This window comes from Macaca fascicularis, chromosome 2 (assembly GCF_037993035.2).
Source record: "Macaca fascicularis isolate 582-1 chromosome 2, T2T-MFA8v1.1".
In the NCBI taxonomy this organism is placed as follows: domain Eukaryota; kingdom Metazoa; phylum Chordata; class Mammalia; order Primates; family Cercopithecidae; genus Macaca; species Macaca fascicularis.
In genome coordinates this window covers 94,490,983-94,506,568 of record NC_088376.1, presented here as the reverse complement: position 1 = coordinate 94,506,568, position 15,586 = coordinate 94,490,983, and the positions used below count along the sequence as shown (strand labels likewise).

General features: G+C 39.3%; 1 pseudogene; it reads right to left on the bottom strand.

Annotated features, from left to right (window-relative positions):
• Window positions 1-11,058: 11,058 nt before the first annotated feature.
• On the bottom strand, window positions 11,059-14,935 carry LOC141409652 (ribosomal protein uL30-like; annotated as a pseudogene).
• Between the last annotated feature and the right edge of the window lie 651 nt (window positions 14,936-15,586).

The window sequence follows — 15,586 nt, the reverse complement described above, 5'->3', positions numbered from 1 at the left end:
GGGCGGCAGAGCCAGACTCCGTCTCAGAAAAAAAAAAAAAAAGATACTACTAGATAGCCCACCGTAAGAATTCTACTAATTAGTATTTTCAACACCAATATATGAAAGTGCTATTTTTATGCAATCTTGCAACATAATTTATTATTTAAACTTCTGGAATATTGTCGATCTGATAGGTAGCGGGGGAACAACTTCATCTAGTTTTAATTTGTATGTTCATTATGATAAATGAAGTTTGGCATCTATTTTTCTCCACTTATTTAGGAACCATATCGATATTCTGTTCTGTGAATGATCTGTTCATATCTTTGTGAACATTGTAATCGGATGAATGATATTTCTTTTACTCTTAGGGATTTGTAGATACTGTTTCTTTATGTCGGGCGTTAGCCCTTTGTGTTTCAGGTTGCCAATATTTTTGCCTAATTGTCATTTGTTTTTCACTTGGCTCTTTTTCTTCAGAAAATAGCCTTTTTATTCTTAAAGAGTGGATCTTTTCTTCCATGGCTTCTGGATTTTGTATTAGTTAGAAGGGCTTTCAACATTCGCGGTTATAAAAGAATTCTCACAATTTTTTCTTTATGTATTTTACATTTAAATATTGAACCTATTTGAAATTTCAGACTCCTCTTTAAACCATTTCAAGCAAATATGTTGTTTAGATACGGTCGCTAGATTTCGCAAATTAAAATACATATGTTTACTTCAGATAAACAGCAAATAAATTTTTAGTACAAGTATGTCACATGCAATATTGGGAGCTGTGCTTGGGAAATATTTATGCTAAATAATTATTCATTGTTTACTTGAAATTCAAGTTTAACTGCACATCCTGTATTTTATCTGGCAACCCTAGGTTGGGAGCCACTAGTCCATTTGCTTACATACTTCAGTTTGAGTTGAATCTCAATTTAGGCTATATATCAGGGCCCTGCTACTTTGTTCATTTGCTGTTTAAAAGCTTAATGGTATTTTCTACAGTGTTTGCATGCATCTCTTAAAGGTTCTGAAGTTTGAGCATACAACTGGTGTTAGATTGAAATAAATTAACTTATTTACAAATGTGTGGATAACTAACTCCCTTCTAACATTTTGTCCAATGTGTGCTACAAGAAAACCATTTCCAGGGGCAGGGAAAACTGTCTGGGGGCAGTGGAGAGCTAGTCCCCTAACTGCTCAGCTCCAGTGAAACAATTGAGTTCCCAAGAATATTTGGTTATCAAAATAATTGTCTCAATTATTGTTTCAAGGGGTTGGAGGCTAGAGTCTCAGATACATATAACAGAACAATTTTTTGCTTATAGGAGTTTAAATAATAATAATACCATTTGAAAATTATAAGTATATTCTGTTTGATTAAATCAGACAAAAACAAATTTAATGTCTCTTTTTTTCCAGCTTTTGAAAACACATATTCAAGAGTCTTATCTCCCTTAGCACTCCTATTATGATTAACAAAGCACAATGTTGAGATAACACTCCTTTCCCCCCACAGAATTGTAGCACAAATCATAACCATCATAATGAATCAAGACTGTGATGTCATTGAAGCAGCCAGGTTCTGATTATAGTATAGCCAAAGGAAGACAGTGCACGTCCCTCTGTTTAATTTACTTGATTGCGTCTCATTAATCCACTCATTCAGTCATTCAACACATATTTCCTGAGTGCATACTACATGCTAGGCACTATGCTAGTTGTGAGGCCGAATAAAACAGCCATGGACTCTGTCCTCATGGAGCTTTGCAGGTGTGCTAGAGCCAACCCCTACTGGCTGGTTGAAAGCCTATTTTTAAATTTTCAGGAACTTCATGAGCTTCAAAATTGGCAATGGTGAGAGTATTTATACACAGAAAATGGCAACCACAACAAATCAGGGCTTTCTATGCTGTTGTTTTGTTCTTCTGCCCACCTCTCCTTTTATTTAAATGAAGAGCTGGTTGCTGAACACTAATCAGCACAACACTGGGGTTACAGAGATGCTCCTGAACTCAGTCACCCTCCCTGCCTCTTGACCTCCACACCAGGATCCCACCGCACCAATACATTTTGCTTTTTACAAACAATAGCTTCTTGAAATGTTGAAGCAGTCAGACTATTATAAGATATTTTAGTTGACACATGTTATAAGTTGTTGGCCATATAAGGAAGCCCAAAGTAAAACTCCTAAAAGAAAATTTGCAATGTTAAAACATGTATTAGCTATTAATTTATTTAGCTATTAAGATAGGACTAACAATAGCACCTCCTTCATGGAGTATTGAGATTAAATTAGCTAATAGGTGTAAAGTGCGTTAGTAGAGAAGTGCCTGGCCCAGAGTAACACCGAGTAAGCATCATACAAGTCAAGACAAGGACTTGTCTGGGTTTAGGATGCATAGTTTATGCAGATGAACTTTGTGCTGCTGATAGTGTGGAAGGTAGGAGGCAGGAAAACTTGAGCTGCATCTCTCAGCTTCATTCAATAGGCTAAAATGATCTCTTTAATTAAAAAGATCCTCAAAGGATTTTAGATCTGGGATCTTAACTGCAGGAAGAATGGCAAAACATTACGTCTTTAGAGTCAGGAGAAAGGCTGTACTTGCTTCTTTTTAATCATCTGATGGTATTAAGGCTTTTAATGAAAAACCCTATTTTTTTCCCCTCCCTTCTTTGTTCTCTCCTTAGCTTTCCTAAGTGAGTTAAGGCATTCTGAATATGCCACACCCTGGTTCCCTTATTCTGTAAGAAGACCACAGAAGAGAGAAGGAGCCCAGATGGCCCCAGGTGGGCCACTAATCCCAGGATTTTGAAATCTTGAGTCTGGTCTCTGGAAGAATTTCCCATTCTGTACAAAGATAAACAGAATACACTGTTCCTTGTTCTGTTAACTTATTTTTATGAAACAGAAGGATTTTTTTTCTCCTTACTGAAGATAATTTTTACATGCAGATCCTATATGTATTTTGCTAGATATATGTCCAAGTCCTTTTTCTTCTTCTTTTTTTGGGTGGTATTGTAAATGGTATTATTTTTTAATTTCAAATTCTAGTTTTCCATCGCTGGTATGTAGGAAAACAATGAGTTTTGTATATTGACCTTATATCCTGCAACCTTGCTAAACCTGGTTAGTAGTTCCAAGAATTTTTTAAAGATTCTTTGGAGTTTTCTACTTTAATAATTATGTCACCTGTGGTAAAGACAGTTTACTTGTCCCTTTTTAATGTGTATACCTTCTATTTCTTTTTCTTATCTTACGGCACTGGCTAGGACCTTGAATAGGTTGGTGAAAGAGAGTATCTTTGTCTTGTTACTGATATCAGGGGAAAGCATGCAATCTCTTACTGTTAGGTATGTTTGCTGTAGGTTTCTCATTTATGCTATGCCCCCTGCCACCCCCCTACCTCTTTTTTTTTTTTTTTGAAACAGGCTCTTACTCTGTCACCCAGGCTGGAGTACAGTGGCACCATCTTGGCTCACTGCAACCTCTGCCTCCCAGGTTCAGGAAATCCTCCTGCCTCAGCCTCCTGAGTGGCTGGGATTATAGGTGCCCGCCACCACACCTGGCTAATTTTTGTATTTTTAGTAGAGATGGGGTTTCACCATATTAGTCAGGCTGGTCTCGAACTCCCGACCTCAGGTGATCCACCCGCCTTGGCCTCCCAAAGTGCTGGGATTACAGGTGTGAGTCACTGTGCCCGGCACCTCTTTTCAAATTAAGAAAATCCCCTAGAGTTCTCATTCTTTGAGACCCATAGAATAGAAATGGTCTGTTTTAATCTGATCTATCAAGAGATTTGATTTATGGTCATTCCTGTCAGGGTCGGGATGGTTTGGAGATGGTAGAGAGAAAGAACATTCCACCCCTGAACCCTATGGTAACTGTTCTCTGAGTCAGCTCTCTGCCGTCTGTGGCCTCCACACCTTGTCATGAAACCAGAGATCTCTAGCAGCTGCACTGGTGAAAGAGGCAGCAAGAGGTGGAGTGATTCTCTCGCCTTTAAATCTAAAGAGCTGCCACTTCTTACCTGTGTGAACTTGGATGAATCACAAAATTTCATTTCTAAAATCAGGACCTTGATTACATTGTAGGGACATGAAGATAGCCTGAAATGATAGTAACTCTAAAGTACTCTACAAATGTATCCTTTGAATGACAACTTATTAGAGGGCAGGATCCATGTCAGTGCATTTTAGTATTCCCTAAATAGTCTGGGGCACAGTAAATGCTTAATATGTATCTAATTATTGTGTTATTACATGTATTTGTCCCTCCAAGATCTCATTGTTTGCCCTTGAGCTGTGTGGGGAGTACCACAGAGCGGGTGTTACGGCAGGGGCTGTGTCAGAGTCTATGATTTCAAGCAAGTCACCAAAGCTCCCTAACCAGTAACTGGACTCTTTGGGTAACTAAGTGAGATGTCCCAGGTAAAGCTCTCTGCAAAATATCCGCCCTCTGTAAATGCTGAATTGATGCCAGCTGTTATTTTTACTTAGGTAAGATCTTTATTAGGGAACTAGGGAGGGAAAGCTGTGGGGTTTGGGGTTTATTTGTTTGTGATTATTTATTAGTATCTTCTTGAGGAAACTTTCTTCTTTGCTCATGGTTGACAACAGAGGGCAAAAATGAAGGCAAAATGTGGCCTGATGCTGCCAGTTGGCCGATATTTTCATTTGTGCAGATTCTCTAGTTTTCTTCTTTTCCTAGTGTCCTCTAGCCCACTAGGTGACACTGTTTACTCATCTATGGTACTCCATTTAGGACTTTCCACAAATCATATTTAAAAGTAGATGTTTTGTTTGGGGTGCTGGGGAGGGGGAAAGCGTGTTGAGAAGGAAAATATAAATGAACCAGCAGTGGCTAAACTTTGAGGTACAATTAGGGGCCAATTGTCATCTATGGTTATGTGACATTATGGGCTAGTTTCAAACTATCTTTTAAGGAATTTTAAGAGCAACATGCAATTAGTTTCCAATTCTATTCCAAGAAATGAAGGAAAATTGACTTCCCCTTCCCAAGCCGTCACCAAACCAAAGGATAAAATAAACTGTTGTAGCTTTGAATGTAGAGTTGAGTAGATGCTCTTGAATGACTGTTTCCACCTCATTCTTCAATGATAGTTAATGAGGGCACAGACCACTAATAAGCAGTGGAAGCAGCTTCTAGGCTAAGCTTAAATTGGGCCTTCAAATCTAATCAAAATTAGTCACTGCTGAGAAGAAACCAAATGTGGTGTGTCCATTTGGATGTGGAGTTTGGAGAGGCCCTCCTTGTTTTCCAGGTCAGTTATGATTCCATTTCTGCATTGCTATATTGCTACACACTCACAGGAAGATGACATGTTTTTGGATCCCATCCAGTTCAAACTTGTGATGATTCTAAAATGACACATGTAACTTCTGGATAGAAAAAAAATAGAAAATGAATTTCTTGCCTTGCATTTCCAGGTTGTGAGCCACAGGAAGCGTGTCAACCATGTCAAACCAGAAGATCAAGAAATCAAAGATTCCATTCGCTTGCCTTAGAGTTTGAGGTCTGTTTTCTATTTATTCTTACCTCTTCATTGTCTATTATGACTTTAAAATTAACTTATTTATGCTGCTTCTGTTTATAAACTTAGATTGGGGTTTTTTTTTTTTTTTTTGGTCCTTAGAAGTAACATAACTAAAATTCTCTAACAAATATTTCCCAGTTCAGAATTTTCCTAAAGCTTTCCTGGCCTCTCTGGCTAATGAGCTCCAATTTTCTTTGCTTTTCTGTGTGTCTACCAGCACGCACCACCTTGAGTTGGTGTGTGATAAACAGCTTAATATAGTCACAGTTTTGGCAGCTAACTTTTGGATGACTGTCACAAGGCCCCCCTAAAATTGGAATTAAACAGATTTAAAATGAACAGGCAAACTCCTGTGCTTGAGAAAAAAGGATATTTTCATATGTTGTGAGCAGTAGTTCCCCCAATGTCTTCTGTGTATTTATGCCCTGCTTTATTTAAGTAACAGCAATAACTTTAATCACTGTTAGCAGGAGCACTGTTAAATACTAAGCACCTCTCTCTGAAATGGGACTTCTTCCAGAAAAACTCTTTATGTGAAACCAACACTGTGTAATCAACAGTTGCATGAAGAAGTCTGGGGAGCAGACCATGTAACAACAGCCTCTGTTCTCTATGTGTAGCAGAACGGTAGAGGCTGGAACATGCATTTTGTTGCTTGATTTGGTGTGTAGAGCACCCGGGACATCTGGGATTTGCTCCCTCGAATCTCTACCTTGCAAGGTCCTCTGATGAAGAAAGGAGAGAGCAGGAAAAAAAAAAAATGGAAGAGGAGGACAGAGAAACATTCAGGTCTGGCTTCAGTACATTTGAATTCTAGCTGTCTGGGGCATTCTCCCAAATATCGAATGCTAATTATACTGAGTGTGTCCAATTGTGTCGTATTTTCGTAAATCAAACAAATGTTCCCAGGAGATAGGCGGGAGGCCACCAAACCCTATTCATTTATGATGCAACCTGAATTTAAAGCCAGCACCCTAGAGAGGATAGGTTACTGTGAGTTTATTTAATCTTCTGACATGTGCCTTGCACCTTCAATGTTACCCTGACATAAGGACTGCAGACTTTCACACAATGCTTTTATTTAAACAGTTAATATGCTACTAAGGATGGCCGTAACACTTTTTAGAGACATTGAGGATAAACAAATTGTTTTGAGGGACATAGGTTGTAGGGCTTTTCTCTGGGAAAGGAGAAATAGATCCTATTGCCACATCAGTCTTCCTAAAACACTTCTGAGAGCGTTTTCCCCTTGCTCTTCAAATCCTTCATGCTTTGCCCTTGTTTACTAAATGATGCCTAAACTCCACAGAGGCAAAGCGTTCCCAACCTGGTGCTCACTGTTGCCTGTGTCTCACATGCTGACCAGATGGGACTCTGCCACGTTTCATGGATGGATGTCATGGATCTGACTCTCCCGGTCTTTACTGGTGCCTGTCATTCCTAATTCCTCGGAGGCCCTCAGGGACTCTCCTCCCTAAAACCTATCTCTTAATCATTGAAATCCTGCTTGCCATTAAAGGACCAGTATAAATACCACCTTCTTCAAGACATTCACCCTATTTCTTCTCTGTCTGCAGCTAGAAATAATTTTTCATTTTTCTTTACTTCGTCTTTTTTAACGGCACATGAATACTGCTTTGGTTGATAGGTATATCTGTATGTGGCATCTTTTCTACAAGACAACAAGCTCCCAGGAGATGGGGATTAGATAATCTGCATCTGCCTCAGATTTGCACAGCATCATGTACAGAATACATGGTCATAAATATTTTTTGAGTAAATGAATGACATAAAACACACACTCTCTTGCTGGACTGATTTCAATGGTTGTGTCTAAGGGTCAATGATATAAAATAACAGAATCAAAAAATAAAGGAATTAGGAGTATATTTCTTTGTATAGGTTTTGCTTAAATGATCCTTTCAAACATTTACGTTCTTTCAGATGTGCTTGACACACAGTGGGTGCTCAGTTGACCAGCTCACAGCTGGCTGAATGTAATATTAAATAAATGAGTTTCCACAAGGAGGTAGAGAGTTTTTAATCAGACATCTTTGAATTTATAACTGGAGTTGAACTTGAGCTTATGAACAATTTTTCCAGGTTTACACAGAAACAAGAAAGCTTAAAAAACAGAATGAAATGAATCCTTTCCATTTTTGATACACATGCACATTTTTGATGCACAAAGATAAGAAACATGTTTAAATGTCATATGAACTAGCATTTTTTAAGATCACTTATTGTATGCCAGGCACTCTGCTCATCAGTTTATATGCATTCTTTCATTTGACTTCTCAATAATTATTTATAATAAATAACAAAACTGAGTCTTAGAAAAGTTAAGTAAGTTGCTGAGAGACACATAGCTAGTAAGTGGCAGAATTCAAATGCAGGTTGACTAACTCCAGTGTGTATGTCCTACTGCCTGTTTGTGCAAAGTTACATCCTTCCAGAAGAGAATGCAGTCTAGTGTCCCTTGTGCAGTGTTAGAAGTGGGAATTCTAATTCAGCTCAAACCTTCTCAGTGGCCTGTTTTACAGATGAAGGAATCAAGGCCCAGATAGGTTAAGTGAATTATTAGCATCACAGAGCTCGTGAGGTCTGAGATTAGACAGTGGGCATCTGGACTCCCAGTCTAGGAGATTCCTGTGAGAAGATGGTGCGTTATCACACAGGTTTGAATATACATGGATCTAGCCAGTTTCCCTTCAACATAAACCCTATGTGTAGTGAAAGACAGAGGTGGCTTAGTGAACCCTAGGATGGTGGTAGTACTGTCTGCTTTATAAAGGGGTCTGATTGCTTCTCTTTTCACTCATTGGCTAATCCAGTGACACTCATTTCAATGTGGCAACTATGTGATTTATTTATACTGATCTTTCCAGATCACTGACCAAGTCAACCAAGGGTGCCAAAGTTGACCATTCATGCACCGAAGACTGAGACATTCCCTATTTTTTGACTGACTTTGCTTTCTTATATGGCAAGCAGGGATTCAAGAGCTGGCCTGGGTGTCTGCTGAGTGTGAAGTGCCATTTGGAGGCCTTGCCTCTACTGGAGGACCACAAGTGTCTAAGATGTCCACAGTGAAAAGTCTCTTAGGGCTAAAGCATTTTTTTAGCTAAGGATGCTGAGATTGTGGAAACAAAATGAAATAAACGAGCAACAACAACAACAGTGAAGCATTTGGAATCAGAAATCTAAAGGACCAGTCTGCAAAGGGTCAGACCTTAGGGTGAGTGTTGAGTGTTGCTTCTTTCCCAGTTAAGCAGGTGATGGCCCTGCTTGTATTCCATAAGAGAGACTGACTATAAGCACTCAGGTTTCCAGATGTTGAGGCAGGATTTGAAGTCAGAAATGACTCTTAGTTCTGAGTGATCATGGAAAAGCAACTTAGTCTGTTTGGACCTCAGTTTCTTCATCTGTAAAATGCTACAAATCTGGGTTGGGAGGGCAGTGGGGTGCTGCGGAGATTAGATTAAATTGGACAATGCATCAGAAAGCTCTTGGTAAATTCAGCGGTATGTACCCACCTGTTTTACATTAATGACCAATTGATGAATTTAGGAGGTCTACATAAAAATGAAAATATACATTTTGGGAGAGCAAACAAATTCAGTTGTTTTTGCATTCACATTATCTTTTAAAAACATTAATTTCATGATAAAAATGACTCTGGGTGAATGTGAAGCAGGTAGGGGCATTTCTTTGACTGGGGTAGGTGGGAGGCAGCAGAATGAAGTCAGGAGCCAGAACCTTATCTAAGGGAGGTTGTGAACGGCTAACCCAGGTGAAGGCCATGGGGTGGGAGAAAAGGGAAGAGTAATAAGGGTGTCAATCACTTCACTGTTTGTCTCAGGGCTGTCTTTTTGCAGGTATCTGAGTTAGGTGGTCTTTCTCAGTCACTGGGCTTTTAAATTGCCAATATCAAAATTACTGTGGTGATGCAGCAACTTATAGATCTTACAGTTATCAGATAATAGAGCCTGGTATCCTCGTAGCAGGAGCATTGAGGAGAAATAAGACTGAAATAAATTTTAATGGACCTCTCTATCTTCCAATTGTGTTTCGCACACCTTCGACTTCTGTTTGGAGAGGTGAAGTTGAGTTATATTTTACATTTTCAATTTCAGAGAGGAGCAAACCAAAAATTTTTGTTTGTTTGTTTGACACAGAGTCTCACTCTGCTGCCCAGGCTGGAGTGCAGTGGCGCAATCTCGGCTCACTGCAACCTCCACCTCCCAAGTTCAAGCAATTCTCCTACCTCAGCCTCCCAAGTAGCTGGGACTACAGGCGTGTGCCACCACGCCCGGCTAATTTTTGCATTTTTAGTAGAGACGGGGTTTCACTATGTTAGCCAGGATGGTTTTGATCTCCTGACCTCATGATCCACCCGCCTTGGCCTCCCAAAGTGCTGGGATTACAGGTGTGAGCCTCTGTGCCTAGCCAGAAAATCTAAATTTTTAGGGTGATTTTGTCTTTACATATAGGGTAACGCCCAACAGGAGACAGATGCAAATATCAGGTAATAGAAATCATTATGGTATTTATTCTGTATTTTATACCTTTTTTGACAAAGGATAAATTTGGAGTCTACAAAATCCTACAGCATCTATAAAATGTTTTCTATCCTCTATGCATATTTAAACCATCCTAAACAAAAATGAAGTTCCTCTCTCTGAGAGGAGATTCCCAGTGTCCCTTGAAAACCCTCTTCAATATTTTGCTGGTCTTCCCGCTGCATGTTTAGCCCCATTGGTGTTACTTTTTCCTTAATTGAAGATGGAGACTAGCTTATTGTCACACTTCCTGTGGTGACACTTTGTGTCATTGCATCCCTGTCACCATTGTCCCTCAATTAGTGCTTGGTGAACGAACGAATGAATGAAAAAGTACATGAATGAATGAATGATTTTCGCTTCTAGTGTACTCCATTGGCATGTCTTCTTTTTAGTCAGAATAATTCTAGTACTTTCAAGTTTTATAAGGAATCTGCCTTCTTTTTGAACACCAAAACCTTTTGGTTGGCTCTTTACTTAATGCTCTCTATGTTTTTCATGTTCTTCTTTGGTTTGAAGTCCAGAATTGGAGACCAGTAAGGCCTATCAGGTAAAAATGTTAAAACTCTTAGTCATTTATAGAATAGAGTAAAAAGCGTCATTTCTTACGACTCTGTGGCTATACCTGACTCAGGTCTAGCTTCTAGGCTTTGGGTCTTGAAATGTTTGAGTTGAAAGGGATTGAAGGAATTATTGTTAAGTGGTTTTGTTCTTTTGTTTTTGGTCTTGTCAGTTAGTTTGTTTTGATGTAATGATTAATTAATGTGGCTAAGGCAAAAGTCATTATCTCTTAGAAATACTCAAATATTTACAGATGAAATGTTATGATGTCTAGGGCTTGCTTTAAAAAAACAGCAGGAAAGGAGGGGCAAATTAAAGCAATAGAGATGAGACCGGATATATTGATAATTACTGAAGCTGGATTACTTATACTACTCTCACTACTTTTTAAAATAGGTTCTTTCTTTCTTTCTTTCTTTTTCTTTCTTTCTTTCTTTCTTTTCTTTCTCTTTCTTTTTTTTTTTTTTTGCAGAGTCAAGAGAACATTTATTTGTGTGCCTTTCTTCTTATGTGCATTTCAAGTCTTTTTCAAAACCAGGCCCCAAGAATCTCCAGATTCAAATATGTCCCTGGGCTTGGTCGGCTCCTGCAGTAGTCTTAGGAGCCTTGTATAAATGCTAGAGTTACTCATTTGGCGACATTAAACCCTAGGAAAGAAGATGCAACAAAGCAAGACTCCTTCCTCCATGGAATGTGCTGATTTCAGACGAGGCGGCAGCCAATGTGGAAAACGCTGGAATTTTTCCTTGGAACTGGACTGTGATGAGAGATGCTTGCCATGAACATAGCTACTGTCTTTTCTTTGACCTTCCTTTCCAGTTTTTGAAGATAAAGCAAGAAACAATCTTCTCTGAAGATACTTGATAAAAATTCCCCCCAAAAAACCAAAAACACATGCTTCCATTTCATTGATAAAAATGAATGGGTCTAGTTCAGCAGGGGGAAGAGCTGATTGATGCGTTTGCCCCAATAGCCAGATATGCCCATCCCCTTGAGGATGCTCACTCTATTTTTGGTAGCATGGCAGGCCACTGAGAGGTGGAAAGGGTGCAAGAACCATGAGATCTCCTGGAAATGCTTCCCTGGGAAGGCAATTTCATGAATGAGGTCTTCCAAGCAAATGACACCAACCTTCCCCAGATGCTCCTCAATCACTGTGTTATCTGTCAGACGGATGGTCTTACTCTTGACCTGGGCTTGTCCACGTTTCAAAATGAGTTCCCGGTCACACAATTTGGAAATCCCCAGGTCACACAACGTTCCACTATATACAGCATTTTTAGGTTCTGGGGGGCGACTTTTACAAAGACACCACTAAAAATTTTCTTTAGGCGAAGTCTTGCAATGGTTCTCTGCACCAGTAAACTCACGCCATCAATCCTTTTGATGCGTACAACAAAGGCCTAGGAATGTTTATCTGGTGATTCCAAGGCGTGAGGTTTCACTTCTAGTCGTCTGAGACTCACCTTGTCACGTTTCTGCTGCCAGGAATCATATAGGAATAATTCCAGTCGCTTAAACCTGGCCCTTTTCCTTTCCTCTGCTCCTTCTTTGCCAAAAGTGCCTGCTTTGACTGGATGGCTTTGGGAGCTTGATAAGCCTTCCTCTTTTTCAGGAGATTTTCTGGAGCCAAAGGGATTTTTCTTTGCTCTTGGTCCCCCATCTTTCTAGTGTTGCAGCTACTCTAGATTTTTTCATAATACAAAGTTAAGAAAACTATATTTAGACAAACTTATTCTAGATGAGAAAAACCAAGACCCAAACATCACAAAGCTAACAAAACGGAGACTGGGACTAGAAGGCAAGTCCTCTGTCTCCCATTGACATTCTCTTTCTGGTAAACCATGTATCAGTTCAGCTTGTTGTGCTCTCCCTGTAGACTTAATTTTTGTCACCATCATCCTGGTAATAATAACTTCAACATGCAAAGGCCATTAACAATTCTAGTCTACTTCCAATCTAACTTTACCATCCCCTGTGATTTTAATAAGCATAAAAATTTCCCTACTCCAGGTAACTATCAAAAGAGAAAACAATGTTGATGTATCTCTTTGTTCTAGCATTCTTTGGAACCAAAATAAAGGATTGTTAGGGAAAAAAACCCAGACAAACATATGTGCAAGGAATTTCAAAAAAGGAATAGTCACTAAACATATTTAAACTTTTAAACAAGAAATTGCACACTGCAACAGAATCTAAATAATATCCCAGAAGTAATTACTAATTTAAGTGTGTAATGAAATGATAAAATGCTTTGATAGAGCTCTGGCCTGCGGAGTCTCTGTGATACATCCAGCATCTTGGCAGCCATCCAAGGCCCAGAGTGGCTTTGAGTTTGGAATATTTATTTCATCAGGAGCCAGGACCACCTCAGGAAGTCACCTGTGCCCAGATCACTCAGAGTTACGTGGTTTTATTCATGTTCCCCTGGAAAAAGAAACAGTGAGCATTTCTTCATTTGAAGGAAAGGATTAGGGGTTGGTCTGAAGAAGGGAGGAGAAGGAGAATTACGTGTGTATGGGTGGCTGAGAGTGGGTGTGGGAGGAAATAGTTGGGGAGTTTACTCATTCAGGTAACCCTAAGGTAAATACCGTGAAATGGTTAGCAGCAAACTGTCAGAGTAGTGTAGCTGGAATACAAATGTGTTAGTAGGAAGCATTAAGTCAGGTGATTTACTCAGGTGAGGAGAAGTACTGCAGGGTGAGCCCTAACTAGGAAGTTGCCTTCCTGTTCAGAACCGGGGGAGATTATGAGTGAGATAGTTCTAAAACCAGTGAGTGCCATAAGGCAGAATTTCTAAACTAATGTGGAATTCAAATGGCACTCACTTCTTTAAATAGGTTTCAAAACGTTTTGGATTAGGTTTAAGACAGCTCCTTTAAGTGATTTGTATTTCATAGACAAGCCACAAGCATTCTGTCCATTTTTCCCCAATCAGAATTAATTCTCCCTGCTCATAAGATGCATGTCATCAGCATAAAATTATTCTCCTCCCCATACTTTTCTGATTGTGGCCTCCAATTCCCAAGGTGATTTAAAACTTATAAAAAGAGGTTCATATTAACGATGGATTTCAATTTTAAACAAGCTTCTCAGTGAGAACCAGTGTGACATGAAAGCATACTTCCAAGTGAATTGTGTATTCATTTAAAGTTTAGGAAAAAAATAAAAACAAACCCTGCTTTACTCCCACCCAGCGTGTAACTCCAGGTCACCACCCCTGGAACATTGTGCCTTTGAGCTTTGGACTGGATTTGCTTCTGAGGTTAAGAGAAGTGTGTGGCAGATGTTGGGAGGCAGTTGGGGGTGGGGGTGGGGAGCAGGGATGAAGGGGCTGCCAGATGTTGAGCGGGAGGGTGGAGTGTGAGGATAAAAGCCTGCCAGATGTCTGCAGTGCAGAATGTTAGGCACCTGCTTTCCATGATCTTCAGAGGATGATTTATATCACATAAGTAGGATCTCATAAAGGTCCCCCCCTCCCCAATAAATACAGAATTCAGGGCTCCAATAATGATCCTCTGCATGGTTTCTTGCCTCACAGTATGTCTTTTTAAAAATTCAAGTTGAGGGTTATGTGAATGAAAATAACACAATCAACCAATATACTCATTTGTAAATAAAAGGGGGGGACTGTACATTTAAATCTGTTGTTCTAAATTATAAAGACAATCACCTTTTATTTTCTATTTATTTTATCTTTCCAATAAGACATGATTTGCTCTTCTCTCTCCCCATGATGGATTTAATAGATTTATTCATCAAGTTTTCTAAATTTAGACACCAAACTGATGTTTTTCTCCCACTGCTTAATTTTATTCTTAGCAGCACTTACATAAAGCCAGGCAGTGAAAGATATGGCAAAACTACTGACTTGCTGTGATCTGGAATGCACTTATAGAATAAAATAATAATAATGAAGATTGATATACCAGAGAGACTTAATACCAAGTGTCCCTACTGAAATCTGTGCTGTGCTTTTGGTTTTTCCCCACAGTGCTTTTGGCCACATGTTTCCTGTGGTTTTTAGGGGTCTTGGTTTTCCTTGTGATGCCTGGACTAGACTCAGTTCTGAGAGCACAGATGAGCCATATAAAAGAAAATATGTGGATCTTATAATTTCCTTGCATTTTAGGAAACTTTAGTGTTTTCTAGGACTAGATTTGATTAAAACAGGTTAAATTTCACTCCTTGATCTTGTTTGAAAGCCTTTGAAATAATTGTATTTGCACTGTTGGTGGGAGTATAAATTATTTCAGTCATTGTGGAAGACAGTGTGGCAATTCCTCAGAGACCTAAAGACAGAAATACCATTTGATCCAGCAATCTCATTAGTGGGTATATACCCAAAGGAATATAAACTGTTCTATTATAAAGATACATGCACGCGTATATTCATTGCAGCACTATTCACAATAGCACAGACATGGAATCAACCTAAATGCCCATCAGTGGTAGACTAGATAAAGAAAATGTGGTACATAAATACCATGGAATACAATGCAGCCATAAAAAAACAAGATCATGTCCTTTGCAGGGATATAGATGGAGCTGGAGGCCATCATCCTTAGCAAACTCACACAGGAACAGAAAACCAAATACTGCATGTTCTCACTTATGAGTGGGAGCCAAATGATGAGAATACGTGAACACATAAAGGGAAGCAACACACACTGGGGCCTACTGGAAGTAAAGGGTGGGAGGAGGAAGAGGATCAGAAAAAATAACTAATGGATACTAGGTTTAATCACCTGGGTGATGAAATAATCTGTACAACAAACCCCATGACACACATTATTACCTAGGTAACAAACCTGCACATGTACCCCTGACCTTAAGTTAAAAAAAGAGAAATAATTGTATTTGGTGACTTGGAGGGTGAACTAAGAGATGGTAAGATTGAGAGAGAAGCTACATTTGTCCCAGTGGCCC